We start from the raw sequence: 22,226 nt of genomic DNA on the forward strand, positions 1-22,226 counted from the left end.
ACTACCTCACCTGAAGTAGCATCCTCCTTCCTCCAGTTCCCAGCTAGAGGAGTTTGCATGGGCTCGCACTTCTCCATGTGAAAGCGCCTGAGTATCTCATTAGCATACTTGCCTTGAGACACAAATACTTCCCCATCTTTCTGTCGCACCTCCATGCCTAGAAAGTAGTGCATAAGGCCCATGTCCTTCATTTTGAACTCTCTTGCAAGGTCCTCCTTGCAATACTATATTAGTTGATCATCACCTGTCAAAATCAGATCATCAAAATAAAGAACAATGATCAATGGTTTACCTTCTACCATGATATGGTAAAGGTTTGCATCTACTTCACACTTGGTGAAGCCCAAACTGGTGAAATAGCTATCGATCCTGGTGTACCAAGCACTGGGTACTTGCTTCAGCCCATATAGAGCCCTCTTGAGTCTGCACACATGCGACTCATGATCAAAGGTATTGAAACCCTCTGGTTGCTCAATATGCACCTCCTCCTTAATCTTCCCATTAAGGAATGTTGTTTTCACACCATCTAGTGGATCTTCCACCCCATTTGAGCTAATAGTGCCAATATCGATCTAATCGATGAGTACCTTGCTACGGGAGAAAAATTATCATCGTAGTCGATCCCCTCGACCTGTGAGAAACCCTGAGCAGCAAACCTTGCCTTATGTTTCTCAACACTACCATCAGCTGCCTGCTTTACCTTGTAAAGCCATCTGGAACTCACCACTCACTTACCCTGAGGTCTTGGGACAACATCCCACACACTCTTCCGAATGATAGAGTCCTACTCCTCTACCATTTCTTCAACCCAAACTGATTGCTGCACTACCTCCTCGACTGAAGAAGGTTCAGTATCTACACACTCCCCAACCAGGGCCATGTACCCAATGTACCGCCCAGGCAACCTCCTATATCTGTGCTGAGAAGATGGCTGTCCCACATTCTCCCACACATCCACCATCAACCTATCAGCTTCCCTTGAGTGTTTCCACCCATCTCTGGAAGTATCTGCATGAGTGGATGTCTCCACTCCCGGATCCTCTGCATGTGGCTGCTCCACATCAATCTGAGGCTCCTCCTCCTTAGGAACTGAAGGTTCCTCATTTGCATGCGACTCGAGCTCCCTCTCAAGTGATAAGTGCATGGATTTCTGCTCATCGAACTTCATATCCCTGCGTACCATTGTCCTCTGAGTGGAAGGGAGGTACACCCAATAGTTGTGGGGTGTATCCGTGTACCCCACAAGTATTCCCAACTCAGCTGCTAGGTCTAGCTTCTTCTTGGAATATTTGGTCACATGATAGTAAACTGATGATCCAAATATTCAGAAGTGACTTACATCAGGTCGCTTCCCAGAATAGGCCTCCATAGGTGTCTTCATCCCCAATATATGGTGCGGGCTTCTGTTCTGCAAGTATATTGTTGTATTGCATGCCTCAGCCCACAAATGTAGTGGTAGGCTTTGGTCATGCAACATCGCTCGAGCTACTCCCACAATTGATCTGTTCTTCCTTTTGGCCACCCCATTCTGTTGTGGATTATGGGGTGCCATCAATTCCCATTTAATACCTTCTGTAGCACAGAAGTATTTAAACTGTTGGGAGACATACTCTCCACCATTGTCGCTACGCAAGGCTTTTATTTTCTTTCCAGATTCTTTCTATGCCAAGGCTTTAAACTCACAAAACCTCAAGAAGGTCTGATCCTTCTTTTGCATACTATTCTTCGCCTTGATCACCTTTGCTCCGATACCATGTAGAAATTCCCACTGTAGATCAACATATTATGCAATATACTAAAACACAAACAAGATCTACTTCTACAACACTTTGTGGAAGCTTAATCGAATTGAGAAAGATCAAGAGAACACATATAACTGAGAAATGAGAAATCAATCACACATAACACAAAAGAAATAACCTGGGGAAAGCCTCAGCCTAAAACCTCAATCTATGTATTATCATACAAGTGGAAATCATGTTCAAGTTACAAAAAGAATCAGCTCTCAAGTTATCTTGCTCTCTATGCAATCAAACAATACAACTCAAAGACTGAATAGACATAGTATATGTCCTCCTCAAGCCCTCCAAGCCTCCTATTTCCTTGCGCAGTTTTTCTTGGGGTCCAATGATGTCACATGTGTGAATTGCCCTCATCACACTCACTAAACCTGAAGAAGTAACTGCGCAATCCTAAAGGAAAAAATTCCTTCTGCATGCAAGGAATATTCACAATGGAATATTCTAGCAACTGATAGTACACTGCCCCTCCATCTGATCTCAACTGGGTCTCTGTCTGAACTGACATGCATGAGTTATTTATGAGAGAATACTTAGTTATCTAAAGTGTAGTAGTTACATGTATGCAAGCATTAACTAACTAAACTTACATTAATTCAAAAAACTGTTTGAATTAATCTAACTGGACTTGACTCAGTTAACTGAGCCAACTAATTACAACTCAATATTACAACTCATCCTTATCTCTTTAACTGATGGATAAATTCTTCAATTAATGGAGAAATGGTTGCATGTCCCCACATAGACTTCATGTTTGATTTTACTTAACTAATTAACTCAAGATGAATTAATTAATTATTTTACAAACAGCTACTAAGATCAAATTCAAATTTTACTTCACTATTTTAGTTTAGGGACTGACTAAAATAGGAAGGTATCCCAAAATGCTATTTATAGAATGCTATTTTTAGCACTTCCATTTTTCCATCCATTGTAGCTAAGATCAATAATGGCAGAAGTGTCCTCAGACACGTAATTTTATTAATCAGAAAAAAACAATTACATAATTGATTTGCAAGAGTTTACACCCGAACAACCAAACACTCTTGCAATGAGCTAATTATAAGCTCCATGTCCTAACTACCTCTAATTATGGATCACTTATTAAATAACAAGTGTCCATTTACAATAAATGCTATTCAAACCAACTAGCTAACTAATCTCCTAAAATAGAGCCTAAGATACGACACATTTGGAGAGTCATATCTTGTTACAACAATATGCTAATTCTAAAAGTCTCCATTAAATAATTAAACATTCTAGAATAATAATTATTAATTTAATATCTTAAATTAATAATTATTTTATTCTAAATTTATAACTTATGATAAAATTTGTATTTTTGGATCATCTAACATTCCCCCCTATGATCCAAAGATACATTACAACAGATACCAAGTTCATCCCTGAACTTAGTAAATTTTATTCTGCCAAGCGTTTTGGTGAAAATGTCGGAGATCTGATCTTCGGAAGGACAATAAACTGGTTTGAGGACATCTTTGGCAATGAGAGACCTGATATGATGATACTTGGTGTCCACATGCTTTGTCTTTGAATGAAAAACTGGGTTCTTGGCAAGTTTGATGGCTGACTAGCTGTCAATGAACAATGATGTAGCTTCTGCCTGAGAAATGCCCAAGTCCTGCAAAATTCGGCGCAACCAAACAATTTCACATGCTGCTTCCCATGCTGAAATGTACTCTGCTTCTGCTGAAGAAGTGGCCACTATAGCTTGTTTCTTACAACTCCAAGATACTGTTGTTGACCCCATATTCATTAAATAACCTGATGTTGATGCTCGATCATCAATACTCCCAGCAAAGTCGGCATCAGAATATCCACCAAGTACAAAATTTTTAGTCTTTGTGTAAAGAAGACCAAAATCTTTTGTTCCTTGGATATATCGAAGAACTCTTTTGGCTGCATTCCAGTGGCTGTCTCGTGGTTCCTGCATAAAACGGGAAAGAATACTGACTGCATAAGATAGATCAGGACGAGTATTTGTCAAATAAATCAAGCTGCCAATCAACTGTCTGTAAGTTGTACTGTCCACCTTTCCCCCCCTTCAAATTTTTAAAGTTTCAAGTTTTGCGCCGTGGGGGTGAGAACGGGCTTGCAATCTTGCATGCCAAATTGCTGAAGAATCTCTGTGGCATACTTACTCTGAGAAATTAAAATATGATGTGGACGTTGGAAGACTTCAACTCCAACATGGCCACACTTCATTTGATTCGAATAATTATCTCTTTTCGGCACTAGGCCAGGTGGCCAGTCTGTCGTTAGTCTCTGATTGGAGTTTTGCGATGATCGAGCAGACCACAAGGATAAACGGATTGATATTAAAACTATCAGTCGTCCTGAGCTTAAAGTTATTGCATTCACTGTTACCAGACTATGCGGGAGTGTAGCATTGCATGTGGCTACTAGATCCCAGATGCAGATGGTTGTAGACTATTTACGAGGCACCATATTCAACTGGTGCGAGGCTGTGTTGGCAAATGTGAAAGGCCAACTAACCAGAGCAAATAATGGACAGCTGAAAAACTTTGGATACAGATTTATCGTAGTCAGCTTTGCTCTAGACAGGATCCCCATGTTACAACATATTCCTGTTGATGTTGGTCTTCCTCGAGAGCCTAGAATGGTTCGTTGGGTTGTTTTAATGGCCCTTCACCCTGAGGAGGGCACAGAGGTTGTTCGATTTCCACCTGAATATTTTCGTTGGTTGAACAACCAAAATTTTGTGATTCAGGACTTTCCATATGCTGGGTTGGATTATTGTGACGATCCAGACATGACTCTTCCACCAGGAGAGCAATGGGATGATTCAGGTAAAAACCATTTTCAACACTTTCTAAGTTTTTTTTTTTTTTTTAATCATCCAAAACTGAAAATCAAAAGTTTAAATGCAGATGTGGTTCCATGACGACCAGCAGCTCTCCAGCCTTACGAGAGGAGACACCCAGCTGTAGCAGTACTAGCCCCATAAGACCAATCAGCAGAGATCCTGACCGACTTGGAGCATCATCTAGAGCGCTTGACAGTAGATATTCCAGAGACTAATATAGATGATATTCCACTTAGGTTACATAGATATGTGATTGGGGTCCCAGGACCTTTTAGGAGGTTCCTATGTGGGGTGGCCCGAGTAGTAGTTTCTTATCATGATCATCACCAGGGATAGGATGATCGATTTTGTAGACTCACAACATTTTTTGTCTTTTTGTATTATCATTTTTGCCGATCATAAGGTGTTTTTCAACCTATGATCGAAGACGATGTATATTTTTTAAACACACTTCTATGCTGTGATATATCATTATTACTGGCTATCTTGTGTAACATGTTATTGAATGTTATTAAATTTACTATTTTGATTATTGAAAATGTCTATTTATCGTACGAGAAGCAACTGCATCTGCTAGTGTATTTAAATGTCTTGGAATATGCCGATATTCAATGTAATTAAATTCACGTTCCAAGAGACGAACTCTAAAAAATAACCTTAATAACACTTGATTTCTAATGGCATAAATCTATTAAGCTGTAATACAACGAGTTCAGAATCCAACCTAACAAACAAACTCCGAATCCCAAATGAGATGGATTCAGATAGTAACTCAATCACTGCATTATAATCTACAATGTTATTCATTGTTTGACCGAGGCTTACCCCATGGATAGACACTAACTCATCAGAGGGCGAATAGATAACCCAAGCTGCGGAAGAAATGTTCCATGTACTACGACAAGTACTGTCAGCAAAACCAATGTACGTTTGAAGAGACGTCGACATCTACAATATCAAGAGTAAAATTGAGATAAGTAGGAATAGTGATAAGAGCACTCTCTAAACTAGGCACACTTTTCTAATTTAAAACACACCAGCTGTAAAGAAGCTAATCTAACAAAAAATCTCCACACATAATTCAAGCATAATATCTCTTCAGATAAAGCCCATTTCTGGGTTTACCCAAAGAGACACCATCAAAATATATCAATTCATAAGCCCCTTTTGTCAGCTTTCACTTAACAATGTAAGGACCATGCCACATAGGTACAAATTTTCCAGCCCCTAGCTTATCTTTCGCTTGATCATATAGTAAAACTAGGTCTCCTTCTGAAAAATTACGAGGTGTAACACTTTTGTTGTACTGAGCTTTTATTCATTTCCCATGAGTCTCGTTTGCTATTGTAGCAGTGTATCGATTCTCATCTAGCTGAGCTAAGTACAAAAAACGTTTCTCCTCTTCAGAAGTAGCTGGGAGTAATTCTATTGCTAATTTTAATGACAGAATTTCGCATTCAATAGGTAGCACTGCTTCCAAACTGTAGACTAGTTGAAAAGGAGTGAAACCAGTCGATGTTTTTACTGAGGTCCGATACGCCCAAAGTGCTGAAAATAGCATGGTATGCCAATTTGATTTATGAATACCAATGATTCATTGGATCATAGTGACTAAAACTTTATTGATAGCTTCAACCAGACCATTAGCCTGCGGGTAATACGGAGTAGAACTATCGTGGCGCAGGCCAAGTTGATCTGTCAGTTCAGTCATCATGATATTTCGAAAGTGACTTCCATGATCAGTAATAATATCTTGAGGAACACCGAATCTAGCAATTATATGATTGAATACGAAAGTTGCAACAGTATTGCCATCTACCGAAAATGTAGGCATCGCCTCGGCCCACTTAGTAAAATAATCTACCACTAGGATAATATACGCATGCCCCCGGGCCGAGTGAGGGTTACATGTAATAAATTCAATACCCCAGCAATTATAGGGTGGAGAGGAGCAAGTGGAGAACGCATTTTACGATCAAAGATTTGACTCCGCCAGGGAGGGTTTTTAATTTTTGGTTTTCCTATGTTTTGACTTGAGAAAATTGTCTTTTTGGTTTTTGATTGATGTATACTGGCCTGGGTAGTTTTCAAAAATCTCGAAGTATTTTTGTTTTTTTGGAAGTTTTCTGGGGACCGCACTTTGTCTTCACAGACGAAGCGGACATATTTTCTTGTTTCCTTGAGTAAAAAGTGCGGGACCACACCTGTTGCTTCTAGAGCCTGCAGACCCTGTTAAAATTTTTGAAAAACCTAAGATATCTTCTTCTAGTTAAGTTTAGGTTTGATTTAGGATTCTTAATGTCTACCTAGATCTATATTTTTCCTGTCAAAAATCCCTAGTGGAGTCGCCAATTTGTTGGCCAGATAAATCGATCTTGCAGACAAGACCGATCTCCCTAGTATCAAAGATAGTCTAGCAAAAAACAGACAAACAAATATATCTTTCTCTAGACATATGTGATTTATTAATAAATACTCTAAAGGTGTTAAGATCCTACCTTAGATCTAGTGCTTGTTCGTAGTATTCATTCCCCAATCGTTCAAAAGATTTATCTTTGAAGACCTACAATCACAAACAAGAAAACATTAAATAGCACCTGCATAGCAAATATTATAAATCATGCCTATTATGGTGATCAAGGAATCCATAAAATAAACCATGAATTAACAGCTTATTGAGAAACACAAATATATTTGTATTCACTTTGAATAGTAGAAGAACCTTACAACCTTTTCAGCCTTGATGTTGAACAAGTTATTCCTAGAGTCCGAAACAGGAATTTCCTTTACTTTGACAAGCCTTGCACTCTTCCAAATGAGATTCATAGAGGTATGTAATCTCTCCTCACAAAAACTCAACTAAAGAAGACTAAGTTCCAACAACATTTTCCCTCAAAAATATCAAGCTTCTAACTCCTTGTTAACCAGCCCAATGCTTATTTTTATAGTGCAGAGGAGGAGGTTACAGTTCCACCTATGGAGGGATAGAATCCTCCTTCAAAGGGATAAGATCCTCACATCAAGGGGTTAGCTCCTTAAGGTATGAGATACATGAACCTTAAAAGAGTGAAATTTCCACCTCAAGATTCCTTCGAGAAGCTTCAAGAAATAACTGAAAGTGAGTTTTTCAAAATATACTTGCGACTTTTTAACTTTTATAGGGGTCTGCATCCTTAACACAAAGACAGTCTGGTCAGGTGCATAGGAGACATGACCATTAGATGCGGGACCGCAGGTAAGACAAAGAGAAAGTGCGAAAATGGAGTTTTAAAGACTTTTGAGAGCTTTTCTCTTATTTTCAAGGCTTGATATGAGGAAATGATGTTTTAGACTTGCAAAGGAGGAAAGTATGAGTGGTAATGAACTCACATAGATAGCAGAATGTCAAGGGGACAAATTTTAGTGCAACAGATTGCCCCCTAAAGTGCGAAGTCTGTAATAGATGAAGATAGAGCCTGTCATGTATGAAGAGTGAAGTACTTTATCATTTCAAGGATCATCTTGCGGATACCCCAGTCAGAATCTGTAAAAACATTCAATGCATTATATATATATATATAGACATATCATCGCTGAGGTAGGCATTCCCATACTCATATCAAAACTGACTAGAAAACTGACTAAACTGTTCTGATACAAGAATGATTTTGTAATACATCAAGAGTATAGACATATGTAGACACAGTATGGATGCAGCCATATGTTTATGAATAGTCCACTGTATAATGAATAACAAAATTCCTCGCAGCCTGGATGGTAGAAACTAGATCCAGGGTCTTGATTTCCGCTTCCCGAACTAGTACGATTCTATCCATGTGAATGAATGTGTCGAAGTCGAACATGGTAGAAACCACTTGATTACCAGCCAATAATGTGGACTGTTAACAAGTGTGAGAGAAACCACCAGTAATCTCAATGGCTCTCAAAGTAATCAGTACAATCCACGAAATGTGAATAAATGAGTTGAAGTCGAACATGTCATAGAATCATTCGATCGAAGGTCAAGGATGCAACCTATCGTCGAAGGCAAGAAACTTGCCATTAGGGCATGTAGATTTCAAGGTACTAACGATTTCTAGATCAACTTGCTAGATAATGAGCCAAAGTTGATAGAAAGCGATCCGTCATAGCAAGCCCACAACACAAAATCATATATCAAGTTTTGAAGAAATATATTTGCAAGGACTGACTCGGGGATGGTCAAAATTGATGATAGATATTTTGCAGATGAATGATTTATTTGAACTAATCTCTTGAACACATAACAACACTGCAAATGGTTTGGTGAAAATTGACCCAAAGCTAATACCCTGAAACCCGCTGAAGACTTTCAATGTGGTTTGATTAACTGTTAGGCAAAGGATTTCCCAACCCAGGTGAACAAAAAGTGTCGTGTTCAAGAGTGGTTGACGGCTTTTCTAAAAAACAAATTGTAACAAATAGGTTCATTTTTCTCTCTTTTCTGCCACCATTTCTGGCAAGTACCTCTTTATTTTTGACAAGCTTGAGGAGGATAACATTTGCTTGTTTATAAGCTCATCCTTCGGATGAGTCCAACTTAGTTTAAAATTCGAACCATAAGAAGGAGTGGTCCGTTCCTGTTTAAAATTGAACAGATCCTTTATTGTTAAATTTTAACAAGTCCAGTATAGGAAAAACTCGGTGTTTTTCAATTTTAGGGAGTCAGAAGAAAAACTTAAGAAAACTCCATGGGGGTACTTTTTTGTAAAATAATCCCTCAGGTCCGAAAAAGGATAAAATAATACAGGAGGGATGACATTTCCAATACTTTAACGAGCTTGAAAGGACAAGTGCTCGACAATATTTTCATGTTTAACGAGTCTGAAAAGAGTTTAAACAGGACTCTATTGACCGTAATTAGTCAACGTATACCTTTTTCGTAAATATTCCATTTTAGTCCGTAAAAGGGGTAAACTTATACTGAAGGGACAATTATTCATTTATTTTAACGAGTTCGAACAATAAAGTGCTTGGCAATCTTTTCAATTTTCGAGAGTCTGAAAAGGGCTTAAAGAGGACTCCAACGTTTCGCTTTTTCGTAAATTTTTGAAAGAGTCCAAAAAAGTGATAAAACTATGCTTTTTGTTGAAAAATTATCAATTTTCTTGAAAAATCTAATATTCATTTGAGTTCAGATTGAGAAGTGAGAGCTTTTGGGTAAAAAAGTTCTTGTGAAGATTCTGGAAAATCCGTCCATCGGAATCGAAAAACATTAGTTCCAGGTAATCCATGTCCTCCTTAACTTGCATTTCATCTGTTTACATTTTGTTTTTAGGCTTTAAATTTGATTTTTAAAGGAAAAATAGTTTTAAAAAATAGCTCGTGGGAGGTCCGCAGGTGCAACACACTGTCCCTGTGGACCCTAACTTTTTCTATAAAGAAAAAAGACATGGGTCCGCACCTGTTGCTCACAACTCATGCAGACCTACGCACTGTTTGTAAGCAGTGGGTGTGGACCTCGCACATTGATTTTTAAAACTTAAATTTCTCCATTTTTGCCCAAAATTTTTCGAGCAAGCTTGTTTTAATATGTCTTTTTATGCATTGTAGGACATTCAAAATGCTTATTTGGCGAGAATGCAAGCACGAGCATGTAGATCTTGCAGCAATAAATCATATGCCCACATTGCAGGCATTGAGAGCATGCAGAATTCTTAAGCTCTGGGCCATATCGGGCATGAGGGCCCAAGTAGACCTCCTAACATGGCTGGTAGACAGAAGGAACGCACAGGACAAGTGCTTCGTGATTGGTGGCCACCGGCTTGAAATCGAGTTGGAGGACATATACTTTTTGACTGGTTTGTCCAAGCGGGCTGAACAATTATCTCTTTTCGGGACTAGGTCAGGTGGCCAGTGTGTCACTAGTCTCCGATTGGAGTTTTGCGATGATCGAGCAGACCCCAAGGATAAACGGATTGATATTAAAACTATCAGTCGTCCTGAGCTTAAACTTATTGCATTCACTATTACCAGACTATGCGGGAATGCAGCATTGCATGTGGCTACTAGATCCTAGATGCAGATGGCTGTAGACTGTTTACAAGGCACCATATTCAACTGGTGCGAGGCTGTGTTGGCAAATGTGAAAGGCCAACTAACCAGAGCAAAGAATGGACAGCTGAAAAACTTTGGATACAGATTTATCGTAGTCAGCTTTGCTCTAGAGAGGATCCCCATGTTAGCCCCGCAACATATTCCTGTTGATGCTGGTCTTCCTCGAGAGCCTAGAATGGTTTGTTGGGTTGCTTTGATGGCCCGTCACCCTGAGGAGGGCACAGAGGTTGTTCGATTTCCACCTGAATATTTTCGTTGGTTGAACAACCAAATTTTTGTGATTCGAGACTTTTCATACGTTGGGATGGATTATCGCGGCGATCTAGACATGACTCTTCCACCAGGAGAGTAATGGGATGATTCAGGTAAAAACCATTTTCAACACTTTCTAAGTTTTAGTTTTTTTTTTTAAATCGTCCAAAACTGACAATCAAAAGTTTAAATGCAGATGTGGGTCCACGATGACCAGCCACTCTCCAACCTTACGAGAGGAGACACCCAGCTGCAGCAGTACCAGCCCCACAGGACCAATCAGTAGAGACCCTGACCAACTTGGAGCATCATCTAGAGCGCTTGACAGTAGATATTCCAGAGACTAATATAGATGATATTCCACTTAGATTACAGAGATATGTGATTGGGGTCCTAGGAACTTTTAGGAGATTCCTATGTAGGGTGGCCCGAGCAGTAGTTTCTTTTCGTGATCGTCACCAGGGATAGGATGATCGATTTTGTAGACTCACAACATTTTTTGTCTTTTTGTATTATCATTTTTTCCGATCATAAGGTGTTTTTCAACCTATGGTCGAAGAAAATGTATTATTTGAAACATACTTCTATGCTATGATATATCATTATTACTGGATATCTTGTGTAACATGTTATTGAATGTTATTAAAATTATTGTTTTGATTATTGCAAATGTCTATTTATCATACGAGAAGCAACTGCATCTGCTAATGTATTTAAATGTCTTGGAAGATGCTGATATCCAATATAATCAAATTCACGTTCCAAGAGATGAACTCTCAAAAATAACCTTAATAACATTGGATTTCTAATGGCATAAACCCTGTTAAGATGTAATACAACGAGTTTAGAATCCAACCTAACAATCAAACTCTGAATCCCAAATGAGATGGATTCAGATAGTAACTCAATCACTACACTATACTCTACAATGTTATTTGTTGTTTGACCAAGGCTTACCTCATGCATGGACACTAACTCATCAGAGGGTGAATAGATAACCCAAGCTGCGGAAGAAATGTTCCATGTACTACAACAAGCACCATCAGCAAAACCAATGTATGTTTGAAGAGACGTCGACATTTGCAATATCAAGAGTAAAATCGAGATAAGTAGGAATAGTGATAAGAGCACTCTCTAAACTAGGGACACTTTTCTAATTTAAAACACACCAGTTGTAAAGAAACTAATCTAACAAAAAATCTCCACACAGAATTTAAGCATAATATCTCTTCAGATAAAGCCCATTTTTGGGTTTACCAAAGAGACACCGTCAAAATCTATCAATTCATAAGCCCCTTTTGTCAGCTTTCATTTAACAATGTAAGGACCATGCCACATAGGTACAAATTTTCCAGCCCCTAGCTTATCATTCGCTTGATCATATAATAAAAATAGGTCTCATTCTGAAAAATTATGGGGTGTAACACTTCTGTCGTATTGAGCTTTCATTTGTTTCGCATGAGTCTCATTTGCTATTGTAGCAGTACATCGATTCTCATCTAGCTGAGCTAAGTACAAAAAATGTTTCTCCTCTTCAGAAGTAGCTGGGAGTAATTCTATGGCTAATTGTAATGACGAAATTTCGCATTCAATAGGTAGCACTGCTTCCAAACCGTAGACTAGTTGAAAAGGAGTGAAACCAGTCGATGTTTTTATTGAGGTCCGATATGCCCAAAGTGCTAAAAATAGCATGGTATGCCAATTTGATTTATGAATACCAATGATTTGTTGGATCATAGTGATTAAAACTTTATTGATAGCTTCAACCAAACCATTAGCCTGCAGGTAATACGGAGTAGAACTATCGTGGCGCAGGCCAAGTTGATTTGTCAGTTTAGTCATCATGATCTTTTTAAAGTTACTTCCATGATCAGTAATAATATCTTGAGGAACACCAAATCTAGAAATTATATGATTGAATATGAAAGTTGTAGCATTCTTGCCGTCTGCCGAAAATGTATGCATCACCTCGACCCACTTAGTATAATAATCTACCGCTAGGATGCAGGCGAAGTTCAAAGATTTGACTCTGCTGGGGAAGGTTTTTAATTTTTGGTTTTCCTTTGTTTTGACCTGAGAAAATTGTTTTTCTGGTTTTTGATTGATATATACCAGCCTGGGTAGTTTCCAAAAATCTCGAAGTATGTTTATATTTTTGGAAGTTTTATGGGGAGTGCACTTTGTCTTCACAGACAAAGCGGACATATCCACTTGTTCCCTTGAGTAAACAGTGTGGGACCGCACCTGTTGCTTCTGGAGCCTGTAGAACCTGTTAAAATTTTTGAAAAACCTAAGATATCTTCTCCCAGTTAAGTTTAGGTTTGATTTAGGATTCTTAGTGTCTACCCAGATCTGTATTTTTCCTGTCAAAAATCCCTAGTGGATTCGCCAATTTGTTGGCCGGATAAATCGATCTTGTAGATAAGACCGATCTCCCTAGTATCAAAGATAGTCTAACAACAAATAGACAAACAAATCTATCTTTCTCTAGACATATGCGATTTATTAATAAATACTCTAAAGGTGTTAAGATCCTACCTTAGATCCAGTGCTTGTTCGTAGTAGTCATTCCCCAGTCGTTCAAAAGAGTTATCTTTGAAGACCTGCAATCACAAATAAGCAAACATTAAATAGCACCTGCATAGAAAATATTATAAATCATTCCTATTATGGTGATCAAGGAATCCATAAAATAAACCATGAATTAACAGCTTATTGAGAAAAACAAATATATTTGTATTAACTTTGAATAGTAGAAGAACCTTACAACCTTTTTAGCCTTGATGTTGAAAAAGTTCTTCCTGTGGTCCGAAACAGGAATTTCCTTTACTTTGACAAGCCTTGCACTCTTCCAAATGAGATTCATAGAGATATGTAATCTCTCCTCACAAAAACTCAACTAAAGAAGACTAAGTTCCAACAGCATATTCCCTCAAAAATATCAAGCTTCTAACTCCCTATTAACCAGCCCAATGCTTATTTTTATAGTGCAGAGGAGGAGGTTACAGTTCCACCTATGAAGGGATAGAATCCTCCTTCAAAGGGATAAGCTCCTTACATCAAGGGGTTAGCTCCTTAAGGTATGAGATACATGAACCTTAAAAGAGCAAACTTGCCACCTCAAGATTCCTTCCAGAAGCTTCTAGAAATAATTGAAAGTGAGTTTTTCAGAATATACTTACGCCTTTTTAATTTTCACAAGGGTCCGCATCCTTAACACAGAGACAGTGCGGTCAGTTGCACAGGATACATGACCATTAGGTGTGGGACCACAAGTAAGACAAAGAGAAAGTGCAGAACCAGAGTTTTAAAGACTTTTGAGAGCTTTTCTCTTATTTTCAAGGCTTGATATGAGGAACTGATGTTTTAGACTTGAAAAGGAGGAAAGTATGAGTGGTAATGAACTCACATAGATAGAAAAATGTCAAGGTGACAGTTTTTAGTTCAACATGGTTCCACTTACGACATGACGTTATCTACCGCTAATCTTCCCGTCACTCAGGATTTGTTACTAGGGCTATTGCGATCTCACCCTTAACATTTATGTTAGGGTTGACCCTCTAGGCATACATGTTTGCGAGTCCACACATACTCCATGCTCCAATGAATGGGTTGCCAAGCATGCATGTATGTCACCAAAGCTTAGGCTTGCATCATCCCTCTCCGCTCCACTTGCGTCTCACTTGCACTCCCAGGGAAGAACCTTCAAGTTTACGTGCCCTAGCGGGTCCACACTGTGGGGCTGACAGTGCATTTGATTGGTTCTCATTTTTGTTGCAGCAAGCCAGTGCTGAGCCATCCCATCTCTCCCCTCAATATTATGCAAGGTATCCTCTAGGAAATAGAATCTGGGACGTGAAAGTTCCTGTCGGTAGCCGTTGAAATTCCCATCCATGTGAGCCCATTTTTAAACCTCATAATGCAATGATAGGCCCACTTACATGGGAAGTGGTTCCTCTATTGGCCTATGCATGACCTCCACATCATCCCAACATTCCCTGCATTGTAATCCCTACCACACCATCCTAATCCTCATCGACCCGAGTGTTTTTCTTGATTGACCTCCTGCAACTTTCGAGATGCAACCCCTTTGGGCTTATGTCATCTCGGATTCCTTGCGAGCCATCAATCTTCTCATGCTCAATATCAACCAACCATTATTGTTGTAGGGATTGATGCACTGTTAGATAAGAAAGAAACCCCCGCAGGTTTCCCGGAACCTAAGCAAGACAGATCAAGGGATCTAAGGTTTTCAAAGCAAGAAACATTCAAACATACCAATGCTAGATAAGAATTGACAAAGAAACAATGAGTGTAGACCTATTTATCCTTCACATGGTTTTGCTAGAGAAATCAGTGTGGCAAAGAAGGATCGCTTAGCCAACTCCAAGAATGAGACCTGCACACAGAACATACAACAAGTGATCTGCACATCATATATAAACCTTAACAATTCAATATACTAACATATAACAACATATAAACATTGAATGCATCAATATCAAAGCATCAATCTAGATCATAGAAGCATAAACACGTGAAAATGTGAGCATTAGACCATGATATAGACAAAACAACAGTAGATTTATATTATTAAGTCAATGAAGGAAGATTACAACCATGAGGTGTTGCAACAGGCCTTCCTCCAGCTCTTAGCTCCTCAATCTCTCTCTCTCAATAGTATCTTGACAACATAACAATGCATGAATTCTCCCCCAAATTAAAGTGGCTTGGCCTCCAATATATAGGCAAGGGGAGGCTTTGATTTCTCTAATTTCTTCACCACTTCACTTTGGGAAAAGCCAAAAGTTTCCTCTGATTTATTTCTCTTTCCCTACATAATAGTCTCTATTAGGATAGGTAACTTCTTGTGAAGTAGGAAAGTGTTCCCTCTGTGGACAGAGGCAACCCCTCTAGCCCTATAGCGGGTCTAGTCATAGAAAAAACAAAACAACAATCGATTTCCTTAAATAGTCATCGTCAGAGGCCTACCTCAAAACCGGTGTCCGATGAAGCTTTCATTGCGCCACTCTAGCTTCCGTTTCCTTCTCCTTAATGAGCAATCGACCTGAAATACCACAAGAAAACAACAGAGCACGTAACTGAGAACAACAATGATCTATTTACTTATAAAGTCAAGAAAGCATAAGCTATCAAGTAAATTGTGCACAAGATATAGGAAATCATCATTGATTATATTAAAATGAATCAAGATCAAAGCTTACAACCAAGTCTCGACGTCGCAAGCCTTCTTGGAGGGTCCAGCCGATATGTTTCTTCAAACATTCACTGTCAAGAATGGGTCTCCCAAATCGATGATATCTCTCTCTCACTCACAAGCTCTAAAAAAAGGCTAAGGCACTCCACAACGTCTTATCAAACTATCAACAATATCACATAGCAAACTTTTCAAACTCACACCAAATCTATCTAATCTACTTCAATCCAAAAACCAAGAACTAGGAACTAGCAACCAATAACTAGCTGATCATAGCAATGGTGAGTGATTTTATAGGACGAGGAGCCTCCATAAAATGAGGGAGACAGAGCTTATCCTCAGGGGAGGTTTCACAAAAGGTGGAACTACCATCCCAGAGGAGGAAAGGCGACCTAATCTAATCCAACAACCATTTCTAGAATCACCCAGAAGGCTGACTGTTTGAACTAATTCACCAAATCTGGATCATCGCAAGTCATAAACTAGGTCTTGGTGATGACATCGCAAGGAAGCAATGCGTTTGGACCAATCATCACAATTAATATCTTGAGGACTTGCGTTGAGCCCTAAAATTCGACCATCGCAGGAAACCTGTGTACACTTGCGACGACGTCGTGATGATACAGTTCAAAACAGAGGATTGTCGCAAACTTAAAAGGGTTCACTTGCAATGATGCAAAAACTTAGGCAAAAAGGGTCAATCTTTAGTATTAGAGAGCACTTGTTTAATATTCTTGCATGAGTGGGAAGATATGGACATGTGTATCTGATGTATGACACAGTGGAGGGACTGAGATGAGGTCAGTGACAAATTATTGTGTAACAGATGCCCCCTAAATCATGAAGCCCGAGAGAGTGGGAGGGGTGAAATGCTTTACGAAATCATAATCGAATTGGAACACTAGCATGAAGAACCTGCAGGCACAAGTACAACTGATATCTCTGATAGTGAAATACATGTAGTCTAGGCATGGGTTCATCCATCCAAAAGACATATGAAACTTGGTTTGTGGTATGGATGCAGCCACCCAGTTGATAAGACAAAATATAATGATAAAGGTATGGTCGCAGCCATCCATGGGACTCAGGTATGGTCATAACCATCCAATCAAAGAGTCATGTATGTAATCACGAACCAATCCACATAGCCTGAACATATGTAATCTTTGTCTGGGGTCTTGAAACCCTAACTGATCATAGTACAAGTTCTAGCATGCGAACATATGTGTTTAAGTCAAGCATGATAGAAAATCACTTGATTACTGGTCAATGATGGAAACTGTTAAAAAGCGTGAGAGAGACCACCAATAATGCTAATGGTTCTCAAGGTACTGCCAGTACAATCCACTAAGTGTGAAAAGTGATTCGAATTCGAACACTCGTGGAATCACCCAATCGAAGACCAATGATGAAAGTATGTCGTTAGGTGCGAAGAACTTGCCATTGAGGCATGCAAGCTCCAAGGTACTGAAAGGAATCTCTAGATTGACTTCCTGGATAATGAGCTGATGTCAATAGGAGGTGATCCGTCGCAGGAGGGCCATAATGTTTCCCCCATCAACGACACAAGACAAGGAACAAGTGGTAGATGGTGAAATAGAGCATCAGAGGAGGAGGTAAGGGTGCGAACTGCAGAAGGATTATACTCTTGAACATATCGGCGACACGACTCTGGAATGCGGCAGCATTTTGGTACCAAGGGATCTGAAGTTTGATGGAGGCAACATGGATCAGATGGAATGAGGCAAAATGGCAACCCAAAACCTCGGAAGGCCAATGACGATGTAAGGATATCCCTACCTGACGAGAAGCAAAAGTGTCGATGTTCAAGAGTGACTAGCTGCCGTAGGTAACCAACGACGACTTCCAAATTTTCCCCCACCATTGTTGGCGAGTACCCCAATTATTTTTTAAAAACAAGCTTGAAGGGGATAGCATATGCTTGTGATATAAGTTTGACCTTCAGACAAATCCAACCTAGTGATAGTTTAACAAGCCCTAGGGAGGAGAAGCTCGAGTCTCATCATGGTGACAAGTCCAATGTTGTCAGAGTTTAACGAGTCTGACATAGGTAAAACTCGAAGTCTTTTTCATGTTTAGAGAGTCTGAAAAATACACGAAAAAGAAAACTCCAGGGAGGGCCCTTTTCGTAAGTTTATGTCTCTCGAGCCCAAAAAGGTAGAAAACGATATGCGAGAGAACCGCTTGACCATTTCGGTCAAGGAGTACTTTTCATAAATAGTGTTGCCAGTCCGAAAAAGTAGAAAACTTACTGGAGACACGACGTTTCGTAACTAAGAATGAGCTTGAAATGACAAGAGCTCGGCCATATTTTCGTTTTTAAATAGTCAGAAAAGAGCTCAAAGCAGACCTCCATTTTTATTTTCTTTAACGAGTCAAAAAGGGAAAAATACTCGGCAATCTTTTCATATTTTACGAGTCAAAAAAGGGCTTAAAGGTGACTCGTCCTAGAAGAACGAGTGGTATAAAGGGTAGCAACTGGTTCCAGCAATGGTGGAACTGCTCAAAACATGTAATGGTCAAGAGGCTGGCTAATAAAACCACTCATCACTGTGGTCCCTCAGGAAAGGAAAAACAACCAAGTGAAAGCATATGATCGGCCAAAGAGATGGTGGTGATGGAATGAAACAACCAAGGCTCATCTAGCAGAATTTAGCGGATAAAAAAAACAATCACGAGATGTAAATCGGGTACGGGTTCATTTTTACACAAGCTTGAACCATGGAGAACTTTGCTTGGATTCGATTTCATGTTTACACAAACTTGAAACGAAAAACTATGCTTGTTATAAGTTTGCATGCACCCAGCATAATGATGCAAATCGAGGTACATGGCCGCCAAGCTTCATTGCATTCAACGAGGTGGATGGAATGAAGATTCACTGTCGAGATCTTAGAAAGACTCGACTCAGATGTTATGAGATCTTAGAAAAACTCGATTTGGAAAAGGGGATTGTTTCATTTTTTTTAATGAGGTTGACACAGTAAAAGAACTATCCTCATAACCCTTGTTTCATTTTTTAACGAGGTTGACACAAGATCAAGAACTTTTCCTTAAGACTCCTTGTTTAATTTTTTAACGAGGTTGATACAAGAAAAGAACTCTCCTCAGAACTACTGTTCATAGGTTGTATGAAAACATGGCTCCCAAGAGATCTTCACCAGACGGAAGAAGCACGCTTCGGGAGGAACACATGTCATTAGACACCAATGACAGATCGGGTTCCAATGCCCCTATTACATGATGTATGAGACCATCTGCACGACCATCAACAGAGGTGGAGATGGAATGGATAGCCACATAATTGACCTGTGGCAAGGAAGGTACTGCTTGTGGATAAGAACCAATGGGGGTGATGGTGGTACAGGAAGCACCGGGTGACTAAAGAATGACAATTGATCAATAGTAACCATTCTTCCATCATGCGGAAAACAAACCACATGGAAAAGTGAAGAAATAAGAGCTCCCATGGCTTAAATATAATCACGGCCAAGGAGAAGACTGAAATCTAAAGCACCTTGGACAACCATTATGTCTATATAGACGGGTTTGCCTCCCAAAGTAACAGGGAACTTCGGAAGGATCCCTAAAGGTTGACTGGTTCCTCCATCAAATGATAACATATTCTGCGTGACTGGTAGAAGCTATGGGGAGCCCAAAGCTTGCCAAGTAGTGAAAGGCATGAGGATAACCGACGCACCTTCATCTAAGACAGTGCCAAGTACTACCTTATCATAGGCATGTATTGTAATTTGGAAAGGCACGTAGAATGGAAGGTAGAATGTAGTCAAATGACTCCAGTCAAAAGAAACAACTGAACTACTTGGCGGGGGTATCGTATGATTTCCCCCTTGCTCTAAAGGAACTAAAGAAGGACTCTTTGAATCAGCTGGGATAGGAGGGTCGTTCTCAGACACAGGAGAATCTGACGAGACGAGAAGAACATGAGCAGTATAATCATGATGTTCTTCGGGAACGGAGTGGACCACTGGTGGTGAATCTAAGTCGACACTCTTTCCGACCAATGGTTGGTCAGGAATAGGCTGAGGATAGCCAGGTTTGGGAAGAGGAGGATAGACAAGAGAAGAATCTAAGTTAATCTCTTTGTCAACTGGGAGAGGGTCTAAAGAGAGCCTCTAATAACCAATGGGAAGTGGAGGCAAAGAGGCTGTAAGACTTTCCAAAACAGCAGAAGCTTTATCCATGAGCAGAAAAAGGTGAAGGGGATGGTTACCTTCACATAGCCTATAGGGGAATCGAATCTTCCCTTTCTTCTTACCACTGCCAATTGAGGATTGAACATTGACATGAGCTTCAGAGGACAATGAGGGACGAGCCAGATCGTGAGACCATACTTCTAAGATCCTAGGAATGCCAGGACAATCACGAAGAAGATGGTCACCCTTGCACAATTTACAAGGAAACTTAACCTTCCGCAGAGGAGCAGAAGGTGTTCTGACCTGAGATGTACTCGGAGCAATAGTTGCATGGGTGGCCTTGCGCTTATCGGACTTTGTATTCTTCTTTGTCTTCTTCTTCTTCTTCTTAGTCTCCTGGTTACTAGATGTGGAAATTTCACTAGGCGAAGTAGGAGATGAAGATGAAGAAACAGGGGAAGAAGGTGCAGGCTCAACCTTGGAATCATCGTGTCATGATTTAGATGAAGGAGATGGTGGAACATGAGTCATGACACTTGGGACCACCGAGGTTGAAAACAACCAAACGGGCAAACCGATGGTTAACCCAAGCAAAGACAATGTTGCCATGTATGGAGCACCGATATTTCCAAAAGAAGGAAACAGACCAAGGTTCCCATCTGGGGGAAGACCTTGGCTGGTAGACTTAGGGAATGTTGCCATCAGGAACGAGCCTGAAAAACACTTGTACTGTAACCAAGAACTTGAACTATTACCAAGAATATTTCGTGGGTAGTAAATATTATGACACACGAACAAAACTTGACCTTTTCATGTTTCAAGAGTCGATAAAAGAACGAAAAGGTGACTCTATCTTAATGAGCCTGAAAGGACAAGTGCTTAGATGATCCTTTTCTTTGAAGGAGTCGAAAAGTAACGAAAGTGACTACTCTCGAGAACTAGGCAGAAGGTTTACCAGACAAACTATAAAACTGCATATACACCTTGGTGATCAAATGAAAGAGAAATGACCAAGGACTTTCCGTACGGTAGTCAATCTTCCTGAATGTTGTGTTCGCTGCGTTGTGGTTTGTAAGGTGGCAGATTCAGCTTCCTATGGATGTAGGATGATAACCTAGTGGGGTCTCCCGATATATACTCGACGGTACGAGGAGCACGAGTTCGTACTAGTAGCTATTGAGTCACAGAAGGAGGAATCACCCAACCTTAAGTGAAAACAACAGTGACTAGGTTTAATGACGCTAGAGCACGTCTCTAGCCTAGACCTCTGAATAATGTGCATTAAGTTTCAATGCGTTGTTAAGATCATTCAGTTGATTTTAGAGTTGATCTTGAATTAGGTTTCGATTTTTAGGCCCTATTGTATGTATGTCAAAAATCCCTAGGAGGCAACTAGAATGAGTAAAGCATCAATTGTTTTGATGAATACCTACTTAAATAAAGGTAGAGAGTTCATTCCCAAGCAATCACAAAACCAAGACATGTGAATTTAAGCACTAAGAAACACAATGCATCAACACACTAATCCTACAGTGCATCGATACTGCTAATGAAATATTTAAAGTTCGCTTTCCAATTTCTCAGAACATGAAAATTTGTAATGCACATGTACTTTCACTTTTGTATACTAAATGAATGCAATCTCTTGATTTAAAGACAAACAAGCAACTGTAAACCTAATCAATCCAAACAATTGTGATCTACGCTTGGTAGTGAAGAAATCAAATCAATATGGGAAAATGATTCAATAATCAACACTAAAAATCAATCAGCAAGAAAACAAGCAGCAAAAAGCCTCAAGCAAATCAATAAGATGGTTGCGGATGAACCTTGGATAGACAAGTAACCTAGGCAAA

Source organism: Pinus tabuliformis, chromosome 8 (assembly GCF_031772625.1).
Source record: "Pinus tabuliformis cultivar Carrire ecotype Pingquan chromosome 8, CPIR1, whole genome shotgun sequence".
Lineage (NCBI taxonomy): Eukaryota > Viridiplantae > Streptophyta > Pinopsida > Pinales > Pinaceae > Pinus > Pinus tabuliformis.